Raw genomic sequence first — 20,300 nt, forward strand, 5'->3', positions numbered from 1 at the left:
ATCTTCTCCCCTTTATTGACTCCATCATGATTTTGGTGACTTGGGCCCTGTTACTTAGATGCATTCCAGTGAATTGTCTTCCATGCTAGATTACAGTCATCATGGAAAAACTTAATAGAACTGAATCAACCCCCAACAATTAGTGTTAGGGTACATAGGTTCAAGAATAAGCTACAGGGGGCAGCTAGATGGCGCAGTGGATAGAGCACCGGCCCTGGAGTCAGGAGGACCTGAGTTCAAATCCGGCCTCAGACACTTAACACTTACTAGCTGCGTGACCCTAGGCAAGTCACTTAACCCCAATTGCCTCACTAAAAAAAAAAACAAAAACAAAAACAAGAATAAGCTACAGGGGAGGCTAGGTGGTGCAGTGGATAAAGCACTGGCCCTGGATTCAGGAGTACCTGAGTTCAAATCCGGCCTCAGACACTTAACACTTACTAGCTGCGTGACCCTAGGCAAGTCACTTAACCCCAATTGCCTCACTAAAAAAAAAAAAAAACAAACAAAAACAAGAATAAGCTACAGGGGAGGCTAGGTGGCGCAGTGGATAAAGCACTGGCCCTGGATTCAGGAGTACCTGAGTTCAAATCCGGCCTCAGACACTTAACACTTACTAGCTGCGTGACCCTAGGCAAGTCACTTAACCCCAATTGCCTCACTAAAAAAACAAAAACAAAAACAAAAACAAGAATAAGCTACAGGGGAGGCTAGGTGGCGCAGTGGATAAAGCACTGGCCCTGGATTCAGGAGTACCTGAGTTCAAATCCGGCCTCAGACACTTAACACTTACTAGCTGCGTGACCCTAGGCAAGTCACTTAACCCCAATTGCCTCACTAAAAAAAAAAACAAAAACAAAAACAAGAATAAGCTACAGGGGAGGCTAGGTGGCGCAGTGGATAAAGCACTGGCCCTGGATTCAGGAGTACCTGAGTTCAAATCCGGCCTCAGACACTTGACACGTACTAGCTGTGTGACCCTGGGCAAGTCACTTAACCCCCATTGCCCCTCAAAAACAAAAAACAAAAAACAAAAACAAAGAATAAGCTACAGACATTAGCAGCTGCTAAGGACCACAGTTAATAAGAAAAGATGCTTTACTTTTTTCCCTACAAAAGTACTACTCTTATAAGGATAGTTTTTATTCTGAATAATTTCTCTTTTTCTTTCTTTCTTTTTTTTTGCAGGGCAATGAGTGTTAAGTGACTTGCCTAAGGTCACACTGCTGATGTCAAGTGTCTGAGGCCAGATTTGAAATCATGTCCTCTTGAATCCATGGCCAGTGTTTTATCCATTATGCCACCTAGCTATCCCCTGAATAATTTCAAAAAAACATTTTGTCCCCAAACAAAACAAAGTAGAAATAAAAATCATAGCCTTCTCCCATCATGATGTAGATTTTAGTTGTGTTAAAGTGTGGCCCATTCTTCTGTTGCACAAATTAAAAAGGTGGTTCTAGAAAATTCTAAAACCTATTAAGCCCCCCCCCCAAGCATTTTGTAGCTAGTAACAATTGCACCAAGTGCTTCAGTTAATTTCTCCTTAATGGAAAAAGAATAAAACTGTTCCCTTTTGAGCGTGAGAATGAGATAAAGGCTAAAGGAAGGTAAAGGGAGGGTTTTCTGGGTTGAAAGATAAGACTTGAGGCACAAAGTCTAGAAATTTTCTTCTCACCCATATCCTTACAAAGAGCTTTGTCACAAACAAGTTTCCTATGGAAGGGAAAAAAAGAGACGAAGTCTCTCCCCACCCTGGAAGCTCTGTTCTCATAGACTCTAGCAGCTTCTGACACAAAGAAAGAGGAATTAGGGCTTCCGAATTTCCTTTTTGGAACCATGCCAAAATAAAAATTTCAGAAAGTCTCTCCCCTGCTCATAGAACTCATTTCCCCTCCTATTTCCTGTCACTTTCCAGGAATAGGAGACCTGACAACATATTCTATACAATTTTATGATATGAACTATGTGAGTCTTCCTGACTCTAGGTCTGGCATTCTATCGACTCTGCCATCTAGCTGTGTCTGCCTGTCTCTCTTCTATTACCATATTTTTAGAGGCAGTATGGTATAGTGGAACAAAGTCTGGATTTGGAGTGAGAGGAGCGGGGTTCAAATTCCTGATCTGCCACTTAATACCTACTGACATTTATCAAATGATTTAAGCTCTTTGGGTCTCAGTTTCCTCATCTGCAAAATGAGGAGGCTGGAATAGATGGCATCTGCATCTATTCTACTTCTAAAACTATGTTCTTAACTCACAGGGTTATTGTGTGGAAAAATGATTCAAAAGTCATAGATCTCTATAAACGGGAACGATTAGCACTATTAGGGAACATTCATGTGCATTACAGTTCATATAAAACAGGTTAACCAGCACGATCCAAATTAGATGGTCAGTCAACAAACATAAATTAAGAGTTTACTATGTGCCAGCACTGTGCTAAGGCCTGAGAATACAAAATGCAAGCAAAAAGATTCTTGCCTTCAAAGAGTTTACATTTTAATGGGAAGACAAAACATAAAAGGAAGCTGAAAAGGCAGGGAAAGTGGGAAGAAGGTCCCCAACACGGAGACATGTTGGAGAATAGCCTGGTAGGAAATGAAGAGATGTCTGGCCTGGGCCCCCTCTTTAAATGGAGGTTTGGGGAGGAGCCTTCCAGCCTCTGATCAGAGAAGGGGCAAAAGGTATCTTGAGGTGTGAGTTCCAGGACTGGTGATCGAAGATAAAAAGGCTCCAGGGATATGATGGAGAAGTCCAGAAGATCCTTGATATAACAGGGAGCCAGTGGAATTGGAATAGGGGGAGAAGAGTGAACATGGTCAGAGCTCTGCTTTAGAAAAATCACTTTGATAGTTGCTTGGATAGAATGGGACAGGGAGAAATGTGAGGCATGGAGACCTATAGCAGGATACAGTAATAATCTAGGCCTAACCTAGGGTCATGGCAGAGGAGCAGGGAGACCAGAGTATACAAGAAGAGATTACGGTATTTGGCAGATGGATGTGTATGTAGGGTGACTGAGCGACAACACTAGGGCACTTTTGACAGTGACAGGGATGTACAGAAGAGGGGTGGGTTTATCTAAAGTGCTCAGGTTTGGGACCTTCCTGTATGGTTTGGCTTCAGGGAAAGGTTAAATCTATCTAAGAAAGTGGCTTTTCCTCTGTCTTTCTAGCCAGTCATTCTGCAACCCTTCTTTTTCTAGTGAGGGTCCTGGTTCTGCTGTTCCCATGAAAGCCCTACCCTGGCTTGGCTTAGGTGCTACTCTCTGGCCAACCCACTCACAGTCTCTGGTTTAACTTTCAGATGAAGCAGCCCATCTTAGTTTTGATGGGGGAAAAACCTCCCCTTGGCAGAAAAGGGAGAAACAAAGTAGCTACACACAGTCTGGCCTTTTAGGTGCTGCTAAAGAGGCTGTAAAAGTGCTATTAATGAAGAAAAGTAGTTAAAAGCATGAATTTTATGTGAAGTGTTGCTATTTTGTGATTTATGTAAAAACATTTAGTTTGGCCTAATTATCCACATAGGAAAGACCAAGTGGATGAACAATATCTAGTCAGATTATGATATGAATTTGGACATTCATAAGTACATGCATTCTAATTTTTGTAAAAAAAAGTATGCAGAAAAGGCAATGAAAATCCATATTAGTTTTCTGTTCTCATCTCCTTATACCGCCATCTTCTACCCACAGTACAGGAAACAACTCATCAAAGAAATACTGAAGGATTTTTACAGATACGGGTGCTAAGGATACTTCTTGTTCATTCTTCATTCCTGAACAGGACCAGTGACATCATGGGATGATGTATTTTTTCATATAAATATTTTATTATTTTCCAGTTACATGTAGAAATAGTTTTCAACATTTGTTTTTATAAGATTTCTAGTTTCAAATTTTTCTCCCTTCCTCCCCCGTGGGACGATGCATTGACTCATGTGTGAACTGGATCTGAGTGAGGCAGAAGTGCACAAAATCATCAGCCTCACTCTCTCTTCCTGAGTCACGGGAGTTCAAGAAGTGGCAAAACAGAAGTGAGGACCCCTCAACAACCTACAAAGCCACTGAATGAGGATTTGCAACTATTCGTTATAACTCAGATTCCCATGGTGGTGTATAAAAGACTAGTTCTTCTAATATCATCATCACTTGGGGGAAAATGCAGACCTTTATCTCCTTTCTTTCCTTTTTCTCCCATCTCCCAAAAGACAGGCTGAGTTTCAAAAATTCCAGGACAAATTCTGACTAACATCTAAATTTTGGTTAGCAGTTCAACTGAAATTAGATGTACGTGAAGTTACGCAGTTGAATTTAGGAGTTAGGTAGTTTTGTTCTTTTGTTATTCACTTTATGAACCATTTTACAAACTGCATAAGCATGAAAATGATAGCATCTCACAAACACAGGGTTTAAGACCCTTCATTTCACAGATGAGGAAACTGAGTCTCAGAGAAATGATTTATTCATGATCATACAACTAGTAAATGGCAAAGCCCTAACTCAAACTCAGGTCCTTTGACTCCAAATTCATTATCCTTTTCACTATACCATGTGGCTTTTCTTATGACATACTTTCTCTATTAAAGGAGTTTTAAATGCTTTGCAAAATATACAAATTTTAAAGACTGCAAAAAAACAAGGCACAGAGAAGTAACACTTTTAAAATCACATAAATGACAATGCTATTATTAGTTCCCTGACAACTTGAGACAGTGTGATAGAGGGTGCATATAGGGTGGTGGGGCTGGGTGGGGGATATAAATGGCCATGGGATCAGAAGATCTGGACTTAAACCTGGGTCTCCATTAAATCACTTACCCTCTCACAGGCTGCTTTCTTATCTGCTCACAACCCCTATACTTACTAGAATTATGATGGTTAAATGAGAAAATATATACATATATATATAAAGTATTCCATAAATAATAACGCATCATATAAATACCAGCTATTACTCAAATTTTACTTCAGTTTTTTTAAAAGAAGCACATGTATAATTTCACCAGCTTAAACATTCATTAAACATTTACTTTCACCCTCATCTGTCTCATGTTCTCAATCTTCAAAATGTAATTTATTTGCAAGATTTTTATGAAATATTTTACATTTGAAAGCACAACATGGCTTAATTATATTTGAAGCAAAACATGGGTGGATCCAAATGTTCTCAAACTATCTATTTATGGCTTACATAATTAAGTTTATTACTAGCAGTTCCTCTTTTAAAAACATAGCTGCAATCAGGAAATTTATTTGACAGTTCAGTGGTACAAACTGTAATCTCCAAGAAGTTCTCACATAGAACAGGAACCAGACATTTTTCTGACTTTGTGAATAATGTAACTTTTTTTTTCAATTATGTTGTTAAAATGTCTTATTATACTGGCATTGTAAAAGACCTTGGCTAGTCTACCTTTTAATCTGTTCTCATAGAAGATGACAAAATGTTAACATTTTGTGAGCCATTACCCAAGAAAGGTGGGAAAGGATTTGAAATCTACTATAGTTAGACTATGTCTTGAGTACCAACAACTGTTTAATAGCACCCACCTTCCACAGTTGTTAATTGTGAGGATCAAATGCGATAATATTTGTAAAGTTCTTGGCACAGTGTCCAGCACACAATAGGTTTCACATAAACATTAGCTATCAATCTTCTTCTTCTTCTTCTTCTTCTTCTTCATCATCAACTATTGCATGCTCTTATAATAAAGACATATATCCATAACAGTTTCATACACTACTATATATAAGTGGGATTTTGTTAGATGTGAGATTTGAGCTAGAAATGTCTCCTCTGATTATTCTACTCCAACTACTTTTATTAGATCAGGTTTCTGTTTTATTTGCTTTCTCCAATTCTGAACAAAAAGCAAGAGTTAGTAAAGTAGGATGTAAATAAAGAGGGAGCTAAAAGAAAGTAGTAAAACCCCCTCCAATAAGCCTCATAAAAACACATCACAGATCCAAAGCATATTTCAGAAAGCCTGATTGTTTAAATATCAGGTATAGTCCACCTTCATTGAGCCATTTGGGCTTTCCAACAGAATTCTTGAATTCTCTTATTTGATATTTTTTCCTGAAAATTAAAAACAAAAATACAAAATGATCCCCAGTCATGTTTTGCCCCTTTCATTTTTGCACTCATAGTGGTGGAGTGAAGGTAACTGCTGCTTATGATTTGATAAAATCTGTTACAGAGAATGAAGAGGTAAAATATTTCTATGAAGAACTCTATTAGACCCCCAAAATTAAATCAACATATATTTCGACAGTCAATAACTTCAATGCAAAGAAAGGTAAAGGATAGGGAGGTGAATGACATTTTAGATGTCATGAATACTTTCTTCAGTAACTGAACAACAATATAACCCAGTCCTACATCACCCATTGAACATTTCAAACTGAATGTCCAAAATAGAACTCATTATCTTCCTTTTAAAAAAACTTAATCTTGGGCTTTTCAATTAGCAAAGATCTATTTTCTCTTCCTACTATTGAAGAAAGAAGGAAAAACACAGCCTTTGTAACAACTATGTAGAGTCAAGCAAAACAAATCCCTGCCCAGATCATGTCCAAAAAGATCCCTGTCTCCATCTGCATTTCTCTGCCAGGAAGTAAGTAACAGAGCTCATCATCTCTCTGCACCCCACCCAAGCCCACCTCTTTTCTAAATTCTCTACTTCTACTGAGGGCGCCCCCATGCTTGCAGTCACTCATGCTGGCAACCTCATTCACTCTCCACTCCTCACTTCCCATCACTCCGTGTAACTAACCAAGTACCACATGTTATCCTTCTCGATCCACAAAATATCTTCCATCCTTCCCTGCTCTTTATACAGCCACTGCCCTAGTTCTGACCCTCATCACCTCTTGTCTGAACTATTTCAATAGCCTAATTTCCCTCTGACTCATCCTTCCCCAATCAATTCCGTCTTCAACAGAGCAAAAAATGGATATTTCTAAAACAAAGATCTGACCATGTAACCATTGCCTTTAGGGTAAAATACAAACTCTTCTTGTTTGTGAAGGCTATACCTTCATAATCTGATGCCTGCCTACAGTTTCAGGTAATTATACATTACTTTCCTTCCCTCACTCTTCTTCCAATGTATCTGAAAAAGGGTATTTGCTAATTGTCATGAAAAACATCTACTGCATAATACAAACAGAAGAGGTATTTCCTATAAATAGTGAGGTCCTCCAGATTTGCAGAAAACACTGCACTAATTGCATTAAGTCCCAGAACTTTGCAGAGCCTCCGAAATTTATGTATATGTATATGTATTTGTGTGTGTATGATAAAAAACAAGTGAATAAAAAAAAATCTATCATCTAGGCTAGGCTAATACAAAGCTAGATGAATACTCCATACTGGACAGACAATACAACTGAACAATGAACCGAGTCTAGAACTAAATAAGAGACTATTCTGGACATACTAGGTATGACTGCTTGTGAAAAACTGCATAATATTCTCAATGTCTCCAACATTTTCTATGAAACAAAATACATTCTTTTTGAAAGATGAACGTGTATTCTATATAGCTGTGAATCACGGCATACTGAAGAATCAAACTTATGGGTCATCCAAAGGGTAATGGAGAAAGGAATGCTGAGTATGAATAGGCCAAGTTGACCAATGATGAACTTCACATACAAAGTGGCAAAAAAAGGACATCACCAAAAACCTATATGACAAGCAAAGGGAATAAGCTATGGATATAGCAAGAGCATGAAATAACTGATAATGAATATGAGGAATTCAGGGAAACATGGGAAGAATTATAACTGATAAAGTAAAATTTATACTATATTTCCCATATGCTGTACTTGTACCCACAAAATGTATAGAGATCAAGAGGAAGGCTCTTAGGTTGGGTGAATCACCTGTGGCAGATATACAGAAGTTATAAACAAGAGTTGCACAGGATATAAAGAGCTGGATGGGCTGAAATTTATAATGCTGTAGGGAAGAGCCATATTACTAAGATCACAGATCCTCTAAAATATTAATTATAAATATTAAAAATACATTAATGCATATAATATCTTTCTTTTGAGTAAATGAAATACATCTGACATTTATTTTCACAGATCCCTGTAAGACAGAAAAAAGGTCTGGCAGGGATTTTAGAAATAAAATAAGAATCTTGTTTATTACCAGCTCATCACCAATACGTCAATTTTCAGCCTGGTTTAGCATCCTTCCTCCATTTTAAAAACTTGATGCCTTGTGCCTTAAAAAAAAACCCATCATAGTCATTTACCAATATTTTCCTTCCTCCTGTCTCCATCACTGAATCTTCCTTTGTAACAACAACAAAAAAGCAGTTAAGCATAACTGATATAGCAATCAAATCTGGCCACGTATACTATATTCTATGCCCACAGTTCCCCTTCTCTGTACCAAAAGAAAGAATAGATGTTCTGTTCTCTGTTCTCCAAAACCAAAATCAGTTACTGCAAATAATCTGAATTCTGCTGACTTTCAGTGATGTTCTCATTTACATAATTGTATTCATTATGTAGACTGTTCCCTTGGTTCTACTGTCTTTGCACTCCTTTAGTTAATATAATTCCTCCCATGTTTCTCATTTTTTCCCTCTTTTGATAAAATACATTTTTGTTTAAAGTTTTGAGTTTCAAATTCTATCCCTCTTCTCCCTTCCTCCCCTCTCCCTAAGGCAGTAAACAATTACCTCCCATGTTTCTCTTAATTCCTCCCATTGATTCCTCCTCTTAGGGCACAACAATATTCCATTAACTATCATAATTGTTCAGCCAATCAATGGGTGTTGACTGTTTTCAGGTTTTTGCTATCACAAAAAGTACTGCTATGGGGGCAGCTAAGTGGCGCAGTGGATAGAGCACTGGCCCTAGGGTCAGGAAGACCTGAGCTCAAATTCGGCCTCAGATTCTTGACATGTACTAGCTGTGTGACCCTAGACAAGCCACTTAATCCCAACTGCCTCACCCCCCCCCCAAAAAAAAGTATTGCTATGATTATTTTGTTATATATGAGACCTTTCTGTCATTTACTTCCTTGAAGTATATGTCTAGTAATGGGATCACTAGGTCAAAGGGCAGGAACAATTTAGTAACTTTTTTGAATTGTTTCAAATTGTTTTCCAGAATGATTGGACCAATTCCCATCTCCATCACCCACATATTAGTGTGTCTCTCTTCCCACAATAGCCAACAATGCCTATTTCAATTTGATGGGTGTAAGGTGAAACTTCAGAATTGTTTTAATTTGCATTTCTTTCTATATTGGTAATTTGGTGCAATTTTTTATACAGTTGCTAATTATTTGCATTTCTTCTTTTGAAAGCTGTTCACATCCTTTGATCACTTATTTAGACATTGGGGAACAGTTTTGTGGTCTTACATATTTGTGTTAATTCACTGTATATCTTGAATATATCGGGCTTTTAACAGAAGTATTTGGTACAAAGTTGTTTGTTTTTAAAGCCAAGTGACAGTTTTCCTTCTTATCCTAGCCACATTGATTTTGTTTGTGTAAAAACTTTAAAATTTTATGTATATTTTCTCTGTTGTGGTCACTAGATTTGTCTTTTGAACAACCAAAAGAAAATCAGCCTAATAGCTATAGTGACACCTTGTGCCCACAAGAAAGTATTGTTTAGCTAGTCAGTTCTCCCTTTTGATAGCGCTGCCTGTTTGAAGAAACACATTCATAAATTCATAGAATTTTGGAGCTGCAAGGGACTTTAGACCACCTTTAATAACCCCCAAACTTTACAAATAAGAAAACTGAGGCCTATAGAGGTAAAGTGACTTGCCCAAGGTCCCTAGGGTAATCAGTGGCAGGGCTAGGACAAGAATCCAACCCAGAACTGATACAAGTATAGGTCCTGATATCATTCCAAAGTCTCATTTTTGTTCTTCATTGAGGTGATGGAATCTCTTGGACCTTTTTCATTCTTCTTTTAGCTACACAAAGATCTACATCTGATCACCAATATTCATTCAATAAAAGCCTGTTAGATAGCTATTACGATATTGTGAGAAAATGGGTACTTGTCTCCTCTGAATGAGGATATAACAGTCAATCATACTCCTCCTGACCTGTTTGTAGGACAAAGGTCTCAGATTCCCTTCTCCCCTTCAGGCTAGCAAGGTCACATGGTTCAAGGAGCCCTGGTCTCAATAAGGTCTGCCAGAGTTGTGTCCATATAAGGAAGAATAAGGTCCACTCCTGAGTTATGCCCATATAAGGAAGAGGGGTGGGAATACTGCATTCAATTAGCTAGTCTTTGCATGTAGATTGTAACCCTTGAGTAATCAGACCAGTGATGAAAAAGGGGAGGGTCATTCGAGTTAGGGACAAGGGCATAAAACAGGGCCTTAGGCCTCCTTTCTTTGTACCCACTAGCTGAACACTAGGGTGCCTCCTCACGAGAAGGAAATAAAAGCCTTTGTCACATCACTGCTGAGTTCCCCAGAATTATTGAGAAGAGGATGGTTTTTCCCTCACACTGTTATGCTATTATGTGGGCTAGAGAAGAGTGGGATACAAAGACATACAATTGTCCCTATAGATAGACAGACAGTGAAATGGTACATACACAATTACAAATCAAAGCAGTATGTGACGGATGCCATGTGAGCGATACAAAACAATAGGATTTGTCATAAAAGAAATACAAAGAGGATGGGATTACGGTAAAATCTAATGAAATTACATTCCATTAACGTTTCTAACAATGAAAATACAACAAAGATGCTTTTTTCTTTCTAAAACGAAATCTCATGTCAAGAGCATATCAAGAGATAATAGGAAACACAAACTATAAAAGTTTGTTATGTATGAGTTTAATTATTAGAGACAGGTTAATGTTCTACTTATTTTACTTGTGAATTCTCTATTTTTGCATATTCTTCCTTGTTCTCCATTCTTTTCCATTCACACCTTCCACATCTACTATCTTCTTTTCTGTACAGCCAAGGATTTTTTCAACGTTTCCTCCTCATTACCTACACTGTCAATCAATTGACAACCAATTATTAAGTACCTAATTTGTGTCAGGTGGTGCAGTGGAGAAAGCGCCAAGCCTGGAGTCAGGAAGACTCATTTTCATGAGTTCAAATCCAGCCTCAAACACTTACTAGCTGTGTTTGCCTGGCAAGTCACTTAACCCTGTTTGCCTCGGTTTCTTCATCTGTAAAATGAGCTGGAGAATGAAATGGCAAACCATTTCAATATCTTTGCCAAGAAAACCCCAAATGGGGTCACGAAAAGTCGAACACAAATGAAATAAGTGAACAACAACAAATGTGCCAGTAACTGTGATAGGCTCTGGGGGTAAAAATACACTAACCTGTGAGTACAGTATTACCCTAATCTATGAAAGGATGGTTCCCTGAACCCCTTTTATTTCTAATATCTTATGATTTTTCTCTCATCTCCCAAACTTCTAAATCCATTAATTTTATCGCTAGTTAATTCTTTTAAATAATAATAACCATGCAAACATTATCTTAATGAATCTCTGAATTGTAGGTCCTCATTTAGAGCTACTCAATTTCCATACTCAAACACTAAATTGAAACCTCATGCTCCAGCCTTTTCACTCTGATTAAAAACTTTTTTCTGAATATTACATTTCTTATGTTACTAATGTAGAGAAGAAAATTTATACTGTATTTTCCAGAACTTACATCCATTTTTTATAAAAGCTCGACAAGCTTCTCTATTGTTTATTGTGTCAATGAGATTTTACAGAGACTTCTTGACACTTATCAACTACCGTATCGGATATACAAGAATTAACTTTATTTTTTCAAGGCTGAGTCTCCCCCATCTTGCCCAAGCCAGATGTCCAGAGACTACTCATGGGCCTTATCCCATTACCAATTCACACAGGAGGTTGATCTGCTCCATTTTACAATTGGGCTGGTATCCTTCCTCTCCCACAAGGTTCACCATATTGATGCTTGGCCCATTACATCTCAGTACTCTTTGGGGGGGGGGGGGCAATGAGGGTTAAGTGACTTGCCCAGGGTCACACGGCTGGTAAGTTGTCAAATGTCTGAAGTCATATTTGAACTCAGGTCCTCCTGACTCCAGGGCCAGTGTTTTATCCACTGCAGCACCTAGCTGCTCAGAACTCTTAAAATTAAGGGATCCTCTGACTGCAACTTCCCTTGTACCTGGGATCAAAGATGCAGGCCATCACACCTTGTGAGAATTAATTTTAGAAAGTGTTCTTAGTCTCTCATCCTTGGGTTGTTCTTTAGTGGTATAAATCAATCAATCAGTCAACAAACACTTGTTAAACAGCTGCTATGTGGCAGGCACTGTACTAGGCAGTGGATATAAAAATACAAAAATAAAAGAGCCCCGGCTCTCAAGGAGTATGTATTCTACTGGGGTACATAGAATATATGTTTATAAATATACACAATAGAAATTTAATTTGGGGAGGGAAAGCACTAACAATTGAGGGGAATCAGGAAACCCCCCATTTAGAAAGAGTTGGGTTTTGTCCTTCATTCTTTTTTTTTTTAAATTATTTATTTATTTAATTTTTTTTTGGTTGAGGCAATTGGGGTTAAGTGACTTGCCCAGGGTCACACAGCTAGTAAGTGTTAAGTATCTGAGGCCGGATTTGAACTCAGGTCCTCCTGACTCCAGGGCCGGTGCTTTATCCACTGTGCCACCTAGCTGCCCCTGTCCTTCATTCTTGAAGAGGACCAATCACATTAGGCGGGTGATGTCTTGACTTGCAAGCAAATTGGATTTAAGGGAGGCAGGGCTGATTTAACCAGTGGTACTTGAGCCACGCTCTAAAGTAGGAATTCCAAGAAGTGAAGATGAGGAGGGAGGGCATTTCAGGCATGAGGGACAGCCAGTGCAAAAGGCAAAGAGATAAGAGTTGGGAATTTTGGTGGGAGGAACAACAAAAAGACCAGTTTGGTTGGACCATAGAGTTAAGTAGTAAAGGAAAGTAATGTAATAAAAACTGCAAAGGTGCCTAAGAGTTGTAGACTCAGAACCCTAGGCCTGTCTTGATTCTCTTCTAAAAAGCTTGACATTATTGCAAAAACTTATGATCAGATCAAGTATCACTAACTAAACAAACAAAGAAACAAACAAAAAACCAAGGGAAATCTCAGTGCTTCTAGGAAGGGCAATGAAAGGCTTCAAGCCAACTTCAAAGCCTTGTCTTCCCTGTACATGCTGCCTCTTGTCTTTTGATTCTGTTCCCCAGGGGTTATAAAAGGTCCTTCTTTGCCCACCCTGTATAAATGATTCTTGTGAACCAGATCAGACATGGAAGCTGCTGTGGGTCTCTTCCACGTTTCTGTTGTTCAGTCACTGCAGTCATTCACTTTTTGTGATCCCATTTGGGGTTTTCTTGGTAAAGACACTGGTTCGCTATGTTCTTCTCCAACTCATTTTACAGATGGGAAACTGAGGCAAACAGGGTAAAGTGACTTGCCCAGGGTCACATGGCAAGGAGTGTATGAGGCCAGATTTGAACTGATGAAGAGAAGTCTTCCTGATTCCAGGCCCAGTGCTCTATCCACTGTGCCACCTCATTTCTATATAGGCACACATTAATCTATAAAGGAAATATGCTTTTGCTATGCAGTAGCCGAAAACTGGTGGTCATTTCTTTGAGAGAGTCCTACTGTAAAGGACCTTAAATGTTAAACATGACCCTAGAGATAATAGGGAGCCACTAGAGTTTACTAGGTAGGGGAGTAACATGAAAAGACCTGTTATCTCGAACACCATTTTGGCAATTGTATAGATAACAGAATAGAAAGGAGAGAGATATGAGGCAGGAAGATGAATTAAGAAATTATTGCAACAGTCCAGATAAGAAGTGATAAGGGTCTGAACCAGGAAGGTGGCCCTATGAGTAGAAAACTGACAGATATAAAAGAAGTTGTAGAGACAAAATAAACCTGAATTGGCAACTGACTAGATCTGTCGAGTGAGGGACTGAGAAGTCAGTTGGAAACCTGAGTAAATGGAAAGATGGTGATGTCCTTGAAGAATTTCCCTACAACAATCTAAGGGCAGAGACCTTATATAAGGTATGTGTAAGCAGCACCTTCAGCACATGGGTTTGTCTTTAGGGTAACTGAAGGAAGGACTGGAATAATTTGCCCCTTAGGAGGGTTCTACTGCTTACTTAAGTGCACAATGACCAAATTATGAAATAATTCTAAAATAGTCAATCCTCAACATTTCTGGGTTTAACTTTCATGACTTCAAGCGTTCATGTGATTTTATTTGTAAACTCATTTTCATTTTCTCATTGGCAACCCTGCATATTCGTGGCTATGCACAGTAGAGAAAAAATGAGAAGGTCAATGCCAGCAAGTTTATAGAATGGCTAGTATCCTACTAGGTACTTCACTGGTCCTGTTCGATCCTATCATTTTAAAGAGCTTCACATACATTCATTGCATATTTTAATTGTTTGGCTTTAAAGTTCAAGATTTGTGTTGCAATTATGCCTCCAATGCATAGAGCAAGTCCGTTGGGCTCCAAGCCCAACTGTGCAAAGTTAGTGGTGCAGCTTAGTGATAAAATAAAGGTAATTATTAAATTACTACTAATTGTTAAAATAAGGGTAAAGATAAACTTCATGCCAGGATACCTGCAGCGGCTGTCAACTTGTGTGTCCTTTGTGATCTCCAATGCCATCTCAGCATCATCTGACAGCAGAGACTAAAGTTCCAACAACGTCTCCCTTGGTGTTCAGGGGGCAGCCATGCTAAAGGTTTGCAGGAGTTGAGAGTACAACACCCTCTCACCACCATCTGACACAGTGGAGGCTAAGATTTAGATTTTTAAAAAATGCTTTAGTTTTAAGAATTTTATTTGCTGTATTTATGATCCTATAGATTTCATTTGTTAGAAGTTAATATTGTCTGCAATCAATGTTTGTTGTTTTTTCAGTTGAGATGTTAGGAGAAAAGGTCACAGAATTCTACAGAATTATGAGCAAGAATGTAGTTTTTGCATGTTACCAATTTTATATTGTGTACTACATCTTATGGGTTATTTCATGGTTACTGTATTAGAAAAAGTACACATTATCAAAATTAATGTTTTATTATAAAGAATTGTATGCAGAAAAGTGTATTTTTAGTAATCTCTAGAGAAAGATTACAGTTTTTGGCGGTTGAGGAAACCTAATTTTCTATTTCCCATAAGTAATGTAGCAATATTTACATTTTTGAATTTCACATCATTTTCTAGGAATGTTACCCCCACAAAAGTTGAGTATTATTATTGCTTTGATACTCCAAAATTTCAGACGTGACCCTGAGCTCTCAAAGGCTATTCCAGTAGCACATAAGCTCTAATAACTGCCACCAAGCTAGAAAGGCCCAAACCTAGCTCAGTTAGTGGAAACTCATTGCCAGAAAGCTGCATGTCAAGTGATGATTCTTTTTATCTACCAAAGCATTTGATGAAAACCATCTGGAGACATCATTATCTTTATACAAAGTGAAGAAAAATAGATCTTTTCACAAACAACTTTGAAAGACTTAAGAATTCTGATCAAAACAATAACCATCCATGATTCCAGAGGAGCCATGAGGAAGAGAGTCTCCTGACAAATTGGGAGTGGACTCAAGACACAGAAAGAGATATACATTTTCCAGACAGCCAGTAGGAGGATTTGTTTTGCTTAACTATGCATATTTGGTGTTTTTATCATAAAAGTATTTTATTATTTTCCAGTTACATGTAAAAATAGTTTTCAGCATTTGTTTTTTTATAACATTTTGAGTTCCAAATTTTTCTCCCTCCCTCCCTTCCCTCCCTCCTCCCCAAGACAGAAAGCAAGCGATATAGGTTATACATGTACAATCACATTAAATATATTTCTGCATTAGTCGTATATGAAAGAATAATCAGAAAAGGGAAAAACCTCAAAAAAGAAAAAAACAACAACAAAAAAGTAGAAACAGTATGGTTCAATCTGCATTCAGAATCCACAGTTCTTTTTTCTGGATGTGGAGAACATTTTCCATCAAGAATCCTTTGGAATTGTCTTGGATCATTATATTGCTGGGAAGAGCCAAGTCTATCACAGTTGATCATCACACAATGTTGCTGTTACTGTGTACAATGTTCTCCTGGTTCTGTTCACTTCACTCAGCATCAGTCCACTTAAGTCTTTCCAGGTTTTTCTGAAATCTGCCTGTTCATCATTTCTTACAGCACAATAGTATTCCATTAGATTCATATGCCATAACTTGTTCAGCTAGGGGTAGAACCAAGATGGCGGAGGAAAGGCAGTGAGCTCCCGAACTCAAGACACGATCGCTCCAAAAAACATCCAAATAATGCCACAGGAAAATGCCCAGAGCAGCAAAACCCACAGAAGAATGTGCTGAAATCATCTTCTAACCAAGAACAGCTTGGAAGGTCAGAAGGAGGGAGCTGCTGTGCTAATACAGGAGTGGAGCCCAACCCCACAGTCACCCTGACACAGATCCAGTCCCAGGAAGGACACCCCCAGAGCCTCTGAATCAGCCGAGAAGCGTCAGTGTCATCTGGAACTAAGCTCACAGTCTGGTGAGAAGGCTGAGCCCTTGGCAGGGGGGAGACTACAGGGGTCTATGCTGGTACTGAGGCAGAACTTGGGTTTTTCACCCCTACTGGGAACCAGGAGGTAGGTTTGAATAGCAGTGGCCCAGGTAGGGGATGGGCACAGGCTCATCTGAGCTGACAACCACAACACATAAAGCTGGTTGATTAGCAAGTTGGTCTGGGGTCATCTAAGGACCAGGGAACAGGCCGGGCCAGGGAAGAACCTGATCCTCCTTAAATCATACCACTGGGACTTCTGAAGCTTGGGATACTGCAGCCTGGAAACAATGCCCCACTTTAAGGAACTAAAAGTCTAGTAAAAGAAAGGCAAGATGAGCAGACAGAGAAAGGTGAGGACCATAGAACGTTTCTTCAGTGACAAGGAAGATCGAGGTGCACCCTCAGAGGAAGATGTCAACGTCAGGGCCCCTATACCTAAAGCTTCCAAGAAAAATATGATTTGGTCTCAGGCCATAGAGGTGCTCAAAAGGGACTTTGAAGATAAAGTTAGAGAGGTAGAGGAAAAAATGGAAAGAGAAATGAAGGTGATGCAGGAAAGACATGAGAAAAAAGTCAACAGCTTGAAAAGTCAAATTGGCCAAATGGAAAAGAAGGTACAAAAGCTCTCTGATGAAAATCATTGCCTAAGAATTAGGATTGAACAAATGGAAGCCAGTGACTTTATGAGAAACCAAGACACAATAAAGTATAACTTGTTCAGCCATTCCCCAATTGATGGGCATTCTCTTGATTTCCAACTCTTTGCTACCACAAAAAGAGCTGCTATATGGGGCAGCTAGGTGGCACAGTGGATAGAGCACCGGCCCTGGAGTCAGGAGTACCTGAGTTCAAATCTGGTCTCAGACACTTAACACTTACTAGCTGTGTGACCCTGGGCAAGTCACTTAACCCCAATTGCCTCACTTAAAAAAAAAAAGAGCTGCTATAAATATTTTTGTACATGTGGGTCTTTTTTCCCTTCCTTGTGATCTCTTTGGGATACAGACCTAGTGGTGATATTACTGGGTCAAAGGGTAAACTATGCATATTTGTTTTCTTTTTGCTTTTTTTCAAGGGTCACAGAAGAGGGAAGGAGGTGAGAGGAAGAGAAAGAAAATAAGTGTTTTGTTAATTGAAAAATTAAATAACTGTCTTTAAAAATAGATTTTTGGGGTACTGAAGTATTATGACAGACCATATCCTAATTAATATATGCCACATTATACATACTTCCTATTAGCAGTATCTTCCCAAAGATTCCTTAAAACTTTAACTGTGTGACCCTGGGCAAGTCACTTAACCCCAATTGCCTCACTTAAAAAAAAAAAAAGAGCTGCTATAAATATTTTTGTACATTTTTACTTTTACTTTTACTGCCTTTTACTGCATGAATTTCCTTATAAAACAAATAGGACATACCTGCTTTTTCAGCTTTTCTTCCTTTACTGCCTCAGTAAGCACACAGTCAATGATGCTGAATGGAAATATTTGTGGAATTCGGTCTTTTTAGCTGGTTTTGGTCCCCCTTCAGTCCACTTGAAAAGGAAAAAAAAACTTTCAATAAACAGAATCCCATCCCATAGTTGACTGTCAATTGTGGAGGTAAAACAGTAAAATGCAGCTGGGTTTTTAACATGGGTTGTTGTTTTGCTCTTGCTTGGTTTTATTTAGTGTTAAGAACATGTTGTAAACACAGAAATTAAATATGTACCTACAACCGTGGAAAAGGCATTTAGGTAGGATTAGGAAAGGGGCGGGAGTAGCTTTGCAATTAAAGTTTCAGTATCCCCCAAATTTGCAAGCCCTTGGGTTGTGCTCGTCTGCATTTGTACTCATCTACTGGGGCTCTCCTTGAAAAGCCCAATTCGAAATTCAAATTCTTTCCAGTTTTGAGGAAGGGACTATAATTTAGTATTATTATTCATTTCATAAAACAGAGAATGCAGAGTGATAACTGAACTCAAATCAATTCAATAAACACATGTTAAGCATCGTTTATGTACAAGGCATTGTGCTAGGTGCTAGGGATATAAGGGAGAAATTAGATGTGCACAATTATTAATAATACAAGACTGGGGCAGCTAGGTGGTGCAGTGGATGGAGCACTGGCCCTGGAGTCAGGACTACCTGAGTACAAATCTGGCCTCAGACACTTAACACTTGCTGTGTGAACCTGGGCAAGTCACTTAACCCCAATTGCCTCACTAAAAAAAAAAAAAATAATAATAATAATAATACAAGACTAGGGGCAGCTAGGTGGCGCAGTGGATAGAGCACCAGCCCCGGAGTCAGGAGGACCTGAGTTCAAATCCAGCCTCAGACACTTAACACTTACTAGCTGTGTGACCCTAGGCAAGTCACTTAACCCCAATTGCCTCACTAAAAATAAAAACAACAACAAAAAATAATACAAGACTAATGTATTAAATACAAGAGAGATTTTTAAAGGGTATGAACATAGCATAGAGGAGGTAATAATACTATAATATTCCCCTAGAATAATGGCAGAATTCACAGCAATGCTAGAATCACAGGATTTCAGACATGTAAAGGATATTAGAGGACATATGGTCCAACCATGCTTGAGCAGAACTCCCCTGTGAAATATCCCTAAGGAGCAATCATTTGGCTCTCACTTAAAGACCTCCAGTGAATGGAAACTCACTATTTTTCAAGGCAGCCAATTCTACTTTGGAAGCTATAATTTTCAGAGCTTTTTCCTCATATTGAGCTGAAGTCTGCCTCTCTGTAATTTCTATCCACTGCATCTGGTTCTGGCCTGAGGCCGAGCAAATGTCTAATCTTTCTTCCGTATGACAACCCTTCGATATTTTTGTTTGCTAGATCATCATCCATCTTCTCTCCCTAAGCATAGGAATCACCTAAGGTTCTGCACCAGGCTTTCTCTTTTCTCTCTACCCTTTCTCCTTTGGTAATCTCCTTAGTTTCCATGAGTTCAATTATTAAACCGATGCTGGTGGCTCCCACACCTATACATTCAGCTCTAATTTCTAGTCTTAGCTTAAGTCCCATATCACCAAACACCGACCAGACCTCTTCATTGCAATGTCCCTTTGACATTTCAACTGCAGTGTGCCCCAAAATGGGACTGAAATCATTGTTCTCCATAAATGTAGGCTTTTTACAAACCTTCCTATTCCTATCAAGGTCACCACCATCCTGTTATCCCCCTAAGTTTATAAATTCAGGATCATCCTTGTTTCTCTCCTTTACCTTCTGTATCCAGTGGCAATGGAGATAAAGAGCTAGACTCAGAGCCAGAAAGACTTGGGATCAATTCTGCTATGTATTGGCTATGTGACCCTGGGTAACCACTTAACCTCTTAGTTCTCTAGGGAACTAAGAGTATAGGTGGCCAACCTCCAGTGGCAAAAGGAGTTTCCTTATGAAAGATTCCATATACCAATGAAATTGCAGGTCCTGTTCTTTTCCCTAATTAATTAGTTGCCAAGTCTTTCTACAACATATGTCCTCTTCACTCACATGATCACCACATCAGCAATTCCCTATGGGACTATTGTAATAGCCTTATTAACTGGTCTCCCTGATTCTAGTCTTCCCCCTCTCTAATCCACCTTCCGTACAGCTGACAAAATAATCTTCCTAAAGCACCCATCGGGCCATGAATGACTGAATTATTGAATGAAAAATGTATTTATTAAGTGCTTACTCAGTGCACTGTGCTAA

At 38.8% G+C, this 20,300-nt stretch overlaps 1 protein-coding gene across 1 annotated transcript in view; it reads right to left on the bottom strand.

The window, feature by feature from the left end:
• NTN4 (netrin 4) overlaps positions 1-20,300 on the bottom strand; it is a 243,612-nt gene that overhangs the window by 219,115 nt on the left and 4,197 nt on the right. Inside the window, exon 2 of the mRNA XM_043968630.1 lies at positions 18,012-18,127. The gene's annotated coding sequence lies outside the window, so the exon portion shown is untranslated. The remainder of the gene's footprint in view (positions 1-18,011; positions 18,128-20,300) is intronic.

Source organism: Dromiciops gliroides, chromosome 5 (genome assembly GCF_019393635.1).
Source record: "Dromiciops gliroides isolate mDroGli1 chromosome 5, mDroGli1.pri, whole genome shotgun sequence".
Taxonomy (NCBI): Eukaryota; Metazoa; Chordata; class Mammalia; order Microbiotheria; family Microbiotheriidae; genus Dromiciops; species Dromiciops gliroides.